This window comes from Magallana gigas, chromosome 5 (genome assembly GCF_963853765.1).
Source record: "Magallana gigas chromosome 5, xbMagGiga1.1, whole genome shotgun sequence".
Lineage (NCBI taxonomy): Eukaryota > Metazoa > Mollusca > Bivalvia > Ostreida > Ostreidae > Magallana > Magallana gigas.
Genome location: NC_088857.1, coordinates 56594446 through 56609492, shown reverse-complemented (window position 1 = coordinate 56609492; position 15047 = coordinate 56594446). Strand labels below are relative to the sequence as shown.

At 35.1% G+C, this 15047-nt stretch overlaps 1 long non-coding RNA gene across 1 annotated transcript; it reads right to left on the bottom strand.

The window, feature by feature from the left end:
* Positions 1-9414: 9414 nt before the first annotated feature.
* On the bottom strand, positions 9415-13169 carry LOC117686637 (uncharacterized). Its single transcript, XR_004599746.2, has 3 exons — positions 13093-13169; positions 9989-10082; positions 9415-9540 (listed from the first exon to the last, which is right to left on the bottom strand). It is a non-coding gene; the product is annotated as an uncharacterized lncRNA (long non-coding RNA).
* Positions 13170-15047: the final 1878 nt, after the last annotated feature.

The window sequence follows — 15047 nt, the reverse complement described above, 5'->3', positions numbered from 1 at the left end:
CCTAACTTGTGGAAAACACTGGGAGTTTCGTCTGGCACGTGCGTACGACAAAGTCGACTCGGGTGACCGAATTCCAAATATAAAACCGTCATCTGGAAAACAGAAATACCGGTATATATATTCATGTGAGCGCTCAACTATTTGATTTTGTGTGAAATACATCACTGTGTTTCCTGTTATTTCTACTTCATGTATTGAATATTCTGGCCAGGCCATTGGAATTCCGGAAGATAGCGACCGTATATACAGGATCCGTGCGGGATTGACTGTTATCGGGTCAAAATCTAGGACGGCGAGGAAAGTCGAACACTCAGTTTCGCTTGAGTGACTCCAGTGAACTTATTGTGACCGACTGCGAGTGATATAATTTTACACTGAATATATTTTATGTGTTTATTCTCATGTCTATCATTGTACTGTTTATCATTTCTTTCATTTCTCATGTTGCTATTGTACCATTCATCATTTCATGTGTGATAGAGCTTGCGTGTTTAGTTAGTGAGTTTGAGTAACCTCGCGTAAACTAAATAACTTTTATTATACTTAAATTTCAGGGCCATTGACAGCTGACAGATCCAGACGAAGACAATCAGATTTGTTACTAACCCTTTACTGCACTTACTTGAGCATATCAAGCACTAATGGTTTACAGAATGTGAGAATCTTGCAGAAAATCGGTGAAATTCATTTTGAATTTTGGTTTCAAGTTTGAGTTGATTTTTCAGTCGGTTTACTAGTTCTGAAGTGTTTGTACTGAACCCAAATTCTTTGTCATCTGTTTTTTGTTCTTAATACAACTATCATTATCATTCATTTGCATGATTTTATACTTATCATATAGCTTAGATTAATTAATAACTGTAGTGATCAGTTAGTGCAGTAGTGAGTAGACTAGTTTGCATTAAGTGTTGCTTAAAAGTATCTAGAGTGTCGGTTGAAAACAATAGAGCAATTTAAGTATTCATTCTAGTGCCGATTTATTTTCAGCTTTAAATTCATCAGTTTGCAGTTTGTTTTTGTCAGATTTTGAATTGTTGATATGGCAGAAGGAGGTGAAAACCTAACAGGTGTTGATCAAGAAGCGGGAGCAAAACCAAAGAAGGGGCGTGGCCGAGGATTGTCAAAAACAAATACATCTTTGGTAGACCCAGGTATAAAGCAACCCGGATATAAGGTAATAAGTAACCAAGAATATGACGATCTTATGGCATTGAAAGCTAGCACTCCTATCATAGGAAATGCTGGACCATTCAATTTCCCTGGTTCGAATGCATCATTACTGCAAAGTAATTTTGATGTAACACCTAAATTACCTATATTCAGTGGTAGTCTTGAACCAAACAAGAGTGAAATTAGCTACGATGTTTGGAGTTTTGAAGTGAAATGTTTACAGAATTCGCATGCTATTCCTGAGGCTTTATTTCTTCAGACTATCAGAAATTCTTTAAGGGGTGAAGCAAGGTCAATGTTGGTATCCCTTGGGGAATCAACTACGGTAGATAAGGTCTTAGCTAAACTTGAAGGTTTTTACGGCTTAGTCAGTAGCAGTGAAACTTTAATGCAGGGCTTTTATAATGATTGTCAAAAGGACACAGCGTCTATTGTTCAATATGGTTCAAGATTAGAGTCAACGTTGTGTAAAGCTATCAAACAAGGTCATATCAGTGATGCTGCAAAAGAATCTATCTTGTGTAGTAAATTTTGGACAGGTCTTAAAAGCAAACCTTTGAGAAGTGCAACTAGGTATCTTTTTGATTCTGTGAAAGATTTTCAGAGTTTACTTAAAGAAATCAGAAAGATTGAACAGGAGGAACTATGCAGCAGTAAGGCCAGCGAAAAGTCGACAGCTCATCAGAACCTTGGTACAGCAAGAGTAGAGAAAGAGTCTACAACTAACGAGGAGTTACTCAAGACACTACAAAGTATTGAAAAAAGGTTAGAGAAAGTAGAACTAATGCATAATCAAAGTAATGAATTATCTCCTCCAAACACTCAGTTTTATGGCAGAGGACGAGCATTTCGGAGGGGGCATTCGTACAACAGAGGAAACAACAGAGGTAGGTATTTCAAGAAACCATTTGAAGACAAAATCAGGAGTGACCCAAAAGAGTAGTCTCTTCCACTGCAGGGCAAATGGAAGAGAAAAGTAAGTGCCCTACAACTTTAGAACAGAGAATGGTTGGTCCATCAAATACAAGTACTGTTAATTTTTGTGAAAAAGAGGTTATTGGTCTCATAGATAGTGGATCTATGGTTACTACGGTATCAGAAGAGTTTTATAATTCTCTGACTAACAAGCCTGAATTACATAACATTTCAGAATTTCAGCTGAATGTATACGGCGCAAATGGCAGTGAGTTACCATTTCTTGGTTATATTGAGGCTTCTGTTAAGCTACCATTTCTCCAAGAACCACTTTTTGTCCCAGTTCTAGTGACAAAGACTTCAGACTACAGTTCTAAGATCCCTGTCATTGTGGGTACCAATGTAATTCGATATTGTAAAGAATTTTCAGATATGTCCGACAGTGCTTGGAAAAGTGCAATTGAAAATTTGAATTTGAACTGTTGTTTACCTGTAAAAACTACGAACAGATTTCCTATTAAGTTAGAACCTAATGAAGTTAAGTACATTAGAGGTATTGTTCGTAATGTAGATTCCTCTGTAGAGTCAGTGTTAACAGAACAGTCTGAAAATGGGCAACAAGGAGTGATAGTTTGTCCAGGGCTATTATCCATGAAGAATGCAGGTAGAAACAAAAGGGTCAACGTTAAGGTATGTAATATATCGGCAAGTGCTATAAAGATTCTGCCGAAAACAAATTTGTGTCAGGTAAGTCAGGTTAGAGTAATGGATACTTGGAATCCGGAAACACCGACTACTGACAAGACGAAAGATCACAAACCCTTAACAGATTTAGGAGTGAAGGTAAATACAGATAATCTTTCTACAGAGCAGTGTAAGGAGGTATATGGTGTTTTAGAGAAATGGCGTGGGTTGTTTTCTACATCCCCGACCGATCTCGGGCGGACGGATGTGGTGAAACACGAGATACACTTAACGACAGTTGTACCCTTCAGAGAACCATACAGGCGAATTCCCCCGGGAATGATTGAAGAGGTAAGACAAAATTTACGTGAGATGTTAGAGGCTGGCGCTATTAGAAAGTCCAGTAGTCCATATTGCTCCAATGTTGTTTTGTGCCGTAAGGCGGATGGGTCCTTAAGGTTTTGTATCGATTTGCGTAAGTTAAATAACAGGACAATCAAGGACGCCTACACTTTACCTAGGATTGAGGACACGCTAGACAGGTTAGACGGGGCTACTTATTTCAGTAAGTTAGACTTAAAGTCAGGCTACTGGCAGGTGGAGATCCGAGAGGAGGACAAGAAAAGACGGCGTTCACGGTAGGTCCACTAGGGTTCTTTGAATGTAACAGGATGCCGTTTGGTCTGACCAACGCTCCTGCAACATTCCAAAGACTTATGGAAACTTGCATGGGGGACATGAATCTCAAAGAGTGTTTACTTTTTCTTGATGATATCCTTATTTTTTCCAGTACATTCACGGAACATTTCGATAGGTTACAGTCTGTTTTTCAGAGATTGCATGACTATAAGTTGAAATTAAATCCAAAGAAATGCGAATTTTTTAAAAGTCAAGTTCGGTACTTAGGTCATGTAGTGTCTGAAAGGGGGATTATGACTGATCCTGATAAAACATCTGCTTTAAAGAATTGCCCGATTCCGTGTAATGTGAAGTCATTAAGATCTTTCTTAGGTTTCACAGGATATTATCGCAGATTCATCAAGGACTATGCCAGAATAGTCAAGCCCTTGAATGACCTACTGATTGGACAACCAACACACAAAGCAGCAAAGAAAAACGCAAGGAAGAGAAAGAAGACAGAGTGGAAATGGGGTGAGTTAGAACAGGATTCTTTTGATTTGATCATACAGAAGCTTACAAATCCTCCTATTCTTGCTTATGCCAATTTTACCCAACCATTTGTCTTGAACGTAGATGCGAGTTCAGATGGTTTGGGGGCTGTTCTATATCAAGTACATGATGGTATTGAGCGAGTTATTGCTTATGCAAGTAGGGGTTTAAGACAACCAGAGAAACATTACCCAGCTCATAAACTGGAGTTTTTATGTTTGAAATGGGCTGTAGTAGACAAATTCCACGATTATTTGTATGGTAATCACTTTGAGGTAAGGACTGATAATAATCCTCTAACCTATGTTACTACAACAGCCAAGCTGGATGCTACTTCTCATCGTTGGTTGGCATCATTGTCAGCTTACGATTTTAATATTACATATAGATCAGGTAAGCTCAATAGAGATGCAGATGGGTTATCAAGAAATCCACCACAACAAGAACTGTTTTCAGATGTGGTTAAAGCTATTTCTCTAGCTGCATTGGTAAAGGTTAACCCTCTAGCGGAGAGTTGTGTAATTGGAAAGTCAATGAAGCTGAAGTCAGAAGAAGTCGATGAAACACCGCAGAAGCTTAGCAACATCGATTGGCGAGAGGAACAAGGTAAGGATAAAGTTATTAGTAAAGTCAAGGATCTGTTAAACGGCGGGGTCAAACCATCTGGTAATAATCTGCAACAGGAATCAGAACCAGTCAGGTTACTTTTAAGGGAATGGAGACAACTGGTGGTTGAGAGAGGAATCTTGGTAAGAAAGGCGGTGATTGCAGGAGAGGAAGTTCGTCAGCTAGTTCTTCCTGGTAAGTATAGGAGTAGTGTACTCATAGGACTGCATGATGACATGGGTCATCAAGGGCGAGATCGAACCTACTGGTTAGTTCAACAGCGATTCTTCTGGCCCAATATGTATGCAGATGTGGTTGACAAGGTAGAAAAGTGTGAGAGGTGTGTAAGAAGCAAGACAAGAGATATACCAAAAACTGGATTAGTGTCCATTCATACAACAAGACCTCTGGAACTTGTTTGTATTGATTTTCTTACTCTGGAGAAGTCAAAAGGTGGGTATGAAAATATACTTGTAATAACAGACCACTTTACGAGATACGCAATGGCTGTTCCGACCAGGAATCAACTTGCATCAACAACAGCAAAGGTACTGTATGAGCAATTTATCTGCCACTATAGTTTCCCAGAGCGTATACATTCCGACCAAGGGAGAAACTTTGAGAGTAGTGTTATTAGGGAGCTCTGCAAGATTGCCGGAGTAAAGAAGAGTAGAACGACGCCGTATCACCCAATGGGTAACGGTCAGGTAGAAAGATTTAATCAGACGCTTCTCAAAATGATGGGGACACTCGACGATGAGCAGAAGAAAGATTGGAAAACTTACGTTTTACCATTAGTTCACGCTTATAACGCGACAAAGCACGAGACTACAGGCTTTTCCCCGCACTACCTTATGTTTGGTTGGAATCCACGATTAGCCATCGATGCCTATCTGGGATTAGAGGATTCACAAGAAAAGGTAAGAAGTAGAGAAAACTATGCCCAGAAGTTAAAGAAACGATTACACTGCGCTTACAAGATGGCAAGGGGTAACATCGGAAGGAACTCGAACAGGTATAAAGAGAATTATGATCACGGTGTTAGGTTTGAGAAACTAGATATTGGTGATCGAGTGTTAGTAAAAATGTTAGTGTTTTCAGGCAAAGCCAAACTCTCAGATAAGTGGGAGAGAGACCCGTATGTTGTAGTAGAACAGCCTGTTTCAAACATTCCAGTTTATAGCGTCAAAAATGAGGTGTCGGGGAAAATAAGAACGTTACATAGAAATCTTTTATTGCCTTTTATGTGCATTACTGAATCTTCTAGTTCAAATATAGAGTCAACTGAGAAGATGCCAAGACCAGAGCAAAAAGAATCAACAGAGAAATCAGATATTTCAGAATCAGAATCCAGTGATGAAGGAACTATCATTAGAAAAAGGAAAGGTAAAACTAAACGAAATTTGAGTATTTCAGAAAGAAAATCAACGGCAGATTCATATGATAGTTCTCGGCAGTACTCCACAATGGGATCATCTCATTCAACTGGTCGGTCATCTATCACAAGGAATTCAACAACAACGTTTGAATCGCCAACACCGGAAATAACGGAACCAAGGAGGTCTGAAAGGGTTAGAAAACCCCCAGAAAGGTATGGTACCTAGGTATCTCCCCAACAAACCCAGGTCTGGTATGTATGACAAGGAGAGAATGTCACAGGTAGATTAGTGGAATTCTGCAGACAGAATAGTGAAATTCTGCAGACAGAATCGCATATTGTGTTGTATTTTAATTACATATTTTCCTGAATATTTGTTTTTAATTTTGTAATATAAGTAGAATGTGGTATGATTATTTTAGTGTTGATAAGATGATTTTGTTAGATTTTGTCGATAGAATATGTCATAGACGGTAGAACATGATATTATTCTAATATGAATAATATATATTTTAAATATTTAGTAACAGTATTAAGTTATATGATTTGGAGAGGTTATTATTCTTTTCAGTATTCTCCCTTAAGAAATGTCAGGAGACATTTTATTTAAGTGGGGGAGAATGTCACAGGGATACAATTGAATATAATTTAGTATTTAGTAATTCATTTATTTACTCATTCATTCATCCATACATTTCATTATTAACTCATTCATAGTTTACTCGTGTTTGACTGGTATTCGTGTTCTGTCACGTGATTGTGTTATTTTGGGTTGTGATTTACCAAATACGGTAATAGCTACTGTATGTCTATATTTGGTAGTGGAAAAAACAGGTTTTCATGGGTGTGTATGGTCAGTGCGCAAGTGTGAGTGATAACACTTAATTTATAATGCTTTGCACCATGATTTTAGAACATAACTCGTTTGCCAGCAGACAGCGACAGTTTTACAACTGGTCTGACTTAATAGTTTGAGATTGTCACTAGTTTCAAACTATTACTATTAAGTTTTACTGAAGGCGAATTTGGTGAGAAATACTTTCTTTAATTGTTTTTATCTTAAAATTAAAATATCTAAATATTATAAAAATGTATGCGTCAATTGTATGAGTGTTTTCATTTCAGGTCACCTTCTTATCATCATTATTATTCACCACTGCCATAATAAAGTAATGTTGGAAACTGGACCATCCTTTTATTTATTTATTTATTTTGTACGAGGAATAACGACCCCGTGACAGGAGTAAGCATCTTCTGCTGACCGGTCACACCCGCCGTGCGCCTAATGTTTAGCAGTCTTTCCGAGCAGGAAATACTTCAAAATCATAAATCGGTTTTTGATATCTTTAATATCCCCAACAAACAAAATGAATTTGATTTATCTTATTTGTACTGGATTCCAATGTTTCACAAAATCCTTACAAACACAGATATATAGCAGGCTCCAGTAAATGTTCTACCAAACCTCTCTCTTTGCTCCTTACTAAAATTCTTACAGTAGTGAAGAAAAAACAATATACTCTAGAAGCAATTTGAATCAGACGTGGATACTAAAAACTCTAAAGATTTATTAGAAACTTTGACGTCTCAAAATCTTACTAAAATCAATAACATCAAAACGTACTATTTTTCAGCACTTTATACAATCATTTCCTAGGACAATTTAAAATCGAGTCTTTTTGGTATCATCGACACTTGTTTCTTTGATAGAATGTAAGTTGTAAAAATGCTTAACTTGTCATTGGAAATCTTAAAAATTATTTTGTTAAAAACCATTCTGATTGCACTCACAAGTACTCTGAAGTTGACATTAAAAAGATACTTGAGTTTCTAATACACACTATCTATGTAGTTTTGGGAAATCAAATCCAACAATCTGTTGAAATTTCCATGGGTACCAATTGTTCCCAATTGTTAGAAGCCCTTTTTTTTATTCTTATGAAGCAGAATTTATTCAAAAACCTGTTCGTGAAAAAAAAAATCACTTGCTGTGACCTTCAACTCAGCATTCAGGTATATCGACGACGTATTATCAATTAAGGTGGAATAACGCATCGTCATAAAATGGCTGACCTCTGATCGAAACGACATTCTGTTTTATTAAGAGGATTTTATCGACGGCAACATATAGCTTTCCGCATAGCCGAATGGTTAAAGTGTCGGGCTTGTGATCCGTACATACCAAGTTCGAATCCCACAGGGGCTTTTGTTGTTACTTACTGAATTGATTTTTTAATTTTCAATTTTTATCCCCAATATGCAAATTTTCGCTTTTTTGACATATGTATAGTTTATTTATCATTATATCTTTCATAATCAAATATTTTACAGTTTATTTGAGTGACTTTTTCCAGGTGTGTTATTCCACTTTAACAATTGTTATTTCCATACTTACGTCGACTCGATATATCCCAGTGAACTTGAAATAAAAGATACCACAGAGTCTGCGTCATTTGTTTCTTATTTGGATATTCTACTGGAAATGGACATTGATGGTAACCTAAAAACAAAACTTCATGATAAACGCAATTACTTCAATTTTTCCATGGTCAACTTTCCTTTCTTATGTAGTTATATACCTTCATCATCTGCATATGGTGTTTTTGTCCCTCAGTTAATTCGATACACAAGGGCATGCTCTTCATATGAACAGTTTCTAAAGCGAGGCAAGCTACTGACAAGCAAGTTGATAAAACAGGACTATCAACAGTGTCTCGTTTGAAGTCTTCTTTTCGTAAGTTCTGTGGTCGATGCAACGACCTTGTCATCAAATACAATCTTCAAAAAAGATATTTCTATCTAATAAATCTTCTTTTACAGTCTTAAACAATGCATGTCTTTAAAGACTGATAAGAAAGAGAAACCTAAATGAAAATATTAACGTTGCAGTTGTAGCATATGTGTTTTGTTTTTGAGGTGATGCTTTAATTAGTTTTTGTGCCATACTTTTGTAAAAGTTTCATGATATATAACCAAATCGAACATTGCATATTTTTTTTCAAGAATGTTAGATACTATAAATAATTTGCAGAAAATGAGAAGAAAACATCGTGCATATCGTTTTTTCTTGTTAGCTTGTTGTATTTTTTTTTCTCTTAAAACATTAATGTAAAACACGACCAAAGTAGAATAAACCCCATAATCCTGTCTGGAATATATCCATGGCTTATCCATTACAACAGGAACGTGTGTTAACTATGCAGTGAAAAGTCTGAAATGTCTGACATTTTTATTTTAGTACACATAACATTACAAGGCCATTCAAAATTTTTGATATATTATTTTAACTAATGCGTAAATTCATGTATAAGTAAAACTGTGAGCGATTTTTTTGCATTCTATATTTTTGTTGAAAGTAAAAATTCTTTATTAAATCCATATTTCCACCAGAGAAAATTTTTAAAATTCTGTATATCATAAGCATGTTGAACTCATGTTGAAATCTCTCTACAGCATCATGGAAATTCAAACATAAACTAACTGAATAGGCTCATAATTTTTATTATTCTTATATTCAGCACAAAGAAAGATGGTCAGTTCAGCCTGGATAACAGAAGCTGGTCACTTCAAAGAACCCTAAATACCAGCGCCGGAAACACCCGCCACAGTAGTATGCCCTGTAACGACACAAACAACATTTGTTCGTTAGTAGGCTAGTCCTTCGTAAATCCATTCGTTATGTAAAATACGTTCAATTAACAGGTATATGGTGGATGAATCTAAAGTTTTACATTGTATGTAATCATTTATTTTTTTAGTATCACAGATATTCTTTATATAAATGACAAAAGTTTTTTAAACTTTGATTTTTTTCCTTTAGAAATTGATAGTTCATTTCTATTCTATACAATAATGAAATGAAGAAATTTATAAATATATATTTATTATATATAATGAAAAATTTATATTGAAAATGAAAAAACCCACTCATTTTGTAAAAAAAAAAATTAAGTAGAGGGTAATAAAAGGAAAGACCATATTGTAAATAACACTTCAATTTTGTTGAAGAGTGTAGACGCTCCAAGCTTTAATGGTTTATCGTATTGTAAATATTCCTTATCTTACCGGCAGGTGGCTCCAGGTATATTGTAACAACCAGTATTAGGTTCCTGACAAGGATTGATAAAACAGTTCACCGGGTTTGAACCATCAGGACACACTGAAAAAAACAACAAATGGAGCCGCGATTTCACTAACCCAAATTGATTTATATTTAAATCATCAAGCAAGTACGTGTTTCTGTTAAAGCCTCATTGTATTATGAATCTACCCTTCCTGTATATCATGGAGGGTAGTCCTTTTAAAAAATCCAGACATGTAAACTTGAACATCTTGATATGCAATCGTGTTGGTGTGTGAGTCTGAGTATGAATGAGTGGTATTCTGATTGTGTACAATATAAAACTCGGGCATAAACGCATTTGGATTTGATTCAGGTTTTTTTCGCAGGGCGCACATTTTGCAGCTTTATTGTTTTTGTTAATAAATATAACCTTTAACTTTGCACTTTTTTAATCCGTAGTTCCTTAATTTGTTTCTTCATGCTCGGATATAGCACATTTGACATGATATAAATTGACATTTGTAACGTCTACAAGTTTTTCGAATTTTACATGACCTTTAAAGACAACTGCTTGCTGCGGGATAGACATGCTGTAGTCGACGAAATGGAGTATGGTGATCATAAAATTCAGGTATTACTGTTTTAGTAAACTTAAATATATAAGTACTATCGTACTATTTTCTAGAAATAAGACGATCAAAATATTTTTAAAACCCTGCCTTTAACGCTTGAAAGATTTTACGATCGGGTTCAGTATTTTTGTACAGCTTATAATTGTATAAACTTTCATAAAATTAGAAACTTCTCCACTATTTCAATTCAATTACTTTGCCAAAATAAATAATTATCTGCGGGCCATAAATAAATACATTGCAACGTGTTACGACGCTCCGGCTTCTATACTATTACGATGCGTATTTACTGTAAACAAAACAGAAAGGCAAGCACGATACAGGGAAGGCCTGCTTTCTTCACTGAGTTAGCCAAAAAAAGGTTTTAAAAATACTTAATAGAGGCCCCGACCGAGGCAACTCGTAAATTTATTTTGGAGACCAATTTGTTCGCTGAATGACGAAGAAACGGGGGCTGTACGACACACATGCAGGGCTCGCGAAGATTCTCATGGACAGGTTTGTTGATAGAAATTGCTCAATTAAGGTGTTTCCCTTCTAAGGTCCTTCTATGGTGCCTGTTTGGGAGGGTAACTATTGAAATTGACTACCTGAGAAAACCATTGTCAACCGACGCAAAGCGAAGGTTGACAATGGTTTTCGAGGGATATCAATTTCAACTTTTACCCTCCTAAATAGGCACCATTAAATATTTATACTGAATGTCTTAATTTTAGAGAAATTATTACTGCTTTTATATAGAAATGACGTGAATTCTACGGTGAACCGTACGCGCATAATTTAGGCACATGTAATAATTCGTTGTGTTACCCAATGCCAAATGTGTTTCGTACGCTGAGAGTAATAGAACGGATTATCAACTGCGAATAAACCAATCAGATTTCAGTATTTAACATAAAAGTATAATGATATATAAATGTGTCCTTCCTAGTGTTGCAAATACTTGTAAAAACCGACTGGAAAGTAAACCATTTACAATTTGTCGAGAAAGTGATAAATGTGTTCCGTTTAGAGAGTCCCTTTAACCTCGTACTCCATTATGACGGTAGTCGGGCGAAGATCGTGTAGCTTTTGGCACGTCATATACTCGAATACTGGAATTTTTTATTTAAAAAAATGGGGGTGTTGCTATCTCGCTTAATACGGTTAAAGTGTACAGCAAGCTCAAAATTTATTTTTTTTTGAAAAATAATACTTCATCACATTTTAAAATTTGCTGTTATCAAGAGATAACATGATTATACCCTATAATGTGCTGTTTATTCTATCCCCATTCTGGCGATTACGGCATGCCTTTTCCTGGCTCCATATTAGGCATCTGGCAAATTTTACTAATTATGCATGCATTGTGCCGTGTACTGTTTTATTTTCTACGCTTAATACGGTTAAAGTGTATAGCAAGCTCAAAATTTATTTATTTTTGAAAAATAATACTTCATTACATTCTAAAATTTGCTGTTATCAAGAGATAACATGATTATACCCTATAATATGCTGTTTATTCTATCCCCATTCTGGCGATTACGGCATGCCTTTTTCTGGCTCCATATTAGGCATCTGGCAAATTTTACTAATTGTGCATGCATTGTGCCTTGTACTGTTTTATTTTCTACGCAATGACAGCCGTACATGTAAAGTACTAAAAACGTTATTCGAATGCGTCTCCCTTGAGAGTAAAATCTTATACTGTTACATACATAATAATTTAAATCACGCTTTTCTTTGTCAATGCGTAAGAATATTTAACCAGATAGCCATGCTATGACCTTGATAGTTATGTGGGAGACTCAGAGACTCGGGACACCTGCATCCCATACTCCTTGATTGACAGTTCTGACAGGTTTGTTTCTTTATTTAGAAATAAAATATAACTCATGAATTTTAACAGTAAATGTTCAGTCATAATCATCATAAATGGGCCAAAGTAGTCGGAACTGTCCGGTAAATGTTACATAGTCCTCTGTAAGATGATATTATGGCAGATCTTTAATTTTGGCTGTTTTCAATTAATGTTATGACTTTGACAAACCTATGCGTTCACGCTTTTTAATAATTGCTTGTGAATATAAAAAGTGGTTCCTACGTTTGCACTGCAAAGTGATTAAGAAGACGGACTTCTTACAATATTAATCGGAAATACAATTCGCCTAATAAAAATAAAGTTTATTTATCCCTTCCTGTTTCGGAAATAAACGAAAGAGTGAGACGTATCTTATTTATCGTGTTTATTGTATGTACCTTAATGCTTTTGAATTACATTAACAGCCAATGATAAAACATGCCGATCATGCATTCTTTTAAAAGGAATACTTGTTTTCTTTACGACTATAACACACATTAATACTCAGACGCACACACCAACACGACTGCATATTCGGATTTGCAAGTTTACATTTCTGGATTTTTTATCACAATTATCGTATATAGGTTAAACTTTTTCTACAACTCTATGGTAGCATTGCGTTAGAACATACCTGTCTGCCCAGAGGTAAAAACCAGATAGCATCCAAAGACAAGCAATAAGGCATATAATGTCATCGCCATGTTATTAATTAAATGGCTTTCGATTTTTTTTTCATATTTATAGTGTCTTTGATCTACTAAATGTAATTTATTTTCCTTGGTCTGATAACCATAATATCTAACAACGCATTAAAATTGTTTAATTTGATTGATAGTATGAATCAGAAATTTCTAAGAAATATTTATCAAGGACAAAATATTGTTTACAGAGATGTATATAGAAAATTAAGAAAAACTGTAAGTGAGAAATTTATAAATTTATTGGCGGTAATTGCCACAGCTGTTTGATAGTAAAGAGAATACAGAAACCAAGATGAACCCTGGAACCAGCTGCTCACCCGTAAAAATTATTCCTTATCCATTAATACTTAATAAACATATAATATAAACAAATTTCAACTTGTAAGCTCTAGTGGTAAGCTTAAATATTCGCTGGCACTCAGCAGTTGTCCCTCACATATCAAATATCAAATATCACTTTTAGATATTTGTCAGAACATACTTTGAATAAAGCGATATCGTATTGTTGTAAATATTTTCGTCAATCCCATTGGTTAGAGGACAATTCTCTATCTAAAGGGTCAAACGCTTTATGTAGGCAATATTCTGAATGATATTGTTCAAGAAAAAATGTAACCCAGACACGATCGATCTATGCATTTGAAATCCGTTTTGTTATCTTCTAAAAAGCTCGTTGTCATCTAAGAACGCAGTGAGTCTATTGTTTAGGACGGAACTGTAAACCTTATAGCCACTACACGTGCAGACATATTTCTCTGTAATTAAGTGAATTCTAAGGTCGGAGGATTTGTCGTTTTAGATTGGGAAGATGACTGCACGACACCATATATTAAAATTTCTTTTCGTTTTCATAAGAAATATGTAGTACTAGTATCAGGAGTAGAGATATTGCGTAATTATTTCTGTGTGCTTCGGTTAAGGGTATTTAAGTTCTATCTCGGGGTTTTTAAAGTCATTCGAGTTAGTACTCAGCTATAAATAGCAAGTATGACAAGTTTGGATAATGAGGTGTTGTTTGTTTGAAACGTTTTATAATTATAGTTGTTTGTTTTCTTTTGTAGTTTATATTGATGTCCAGCATATATAGTTCAAAGTTCGTGAAGGTTGATTTAATATCGAAATATTCTGTATATTATAGGTAGTTTTACAGTATCACACTTTGTATATCAAATTTATTTTAATTAATAAATTACAGGAAAAGTTACCAAGCAATTGTATACGTTCAACAGATGAAGGATCACAAATGGTCCGGAATTATTAATAATTATGTAAATTAAAGCTGAGTACACAACTCATATCTAATAATAAACAATCGATTATAGGTTTTGTCTTTGTGTTTTATTATGGATTAGAAAAGAAATATTTTATTTGCGGATGAAAGAAGTGAAGTAGAAAATAATTAGCATTTGTATAACATTTGCTGATTTAAAGACTTCAAAGGCAGTTAGTCAATTCCTGTGAATTTTCCGGCCTTGAATTTGTTTACGACACAACATACTTTACTCATATCTATTTATCTGTTCAGGCTCCGATTTCACACACACACACACATACAAAAACAACTTACAACAAATCTCAGACTAAAGTCTGAGTTTTTCCTCAAATATCTAAGTTTTTTTCTGAAATTTGAGAAAACTCAAATCTGCATTTCACAAAAAAATCTTAGTTGTGCTTTTTACTCAATTTGAGAAAAAACTTAAGTTACCACCATGGCAGACTTAAGTCAAATCTCAAATACGAATATGTCATTTACATCAGTATTATATCATCTGTTATGTTCATTTCTTAGATCTATTCCACTCAATAATCAGCGTAAATGCAATATTTAATGCACGGTTGATCAATATTTTTTTCATTTAAAAATAATAATTTTGGCGGAGTTAAC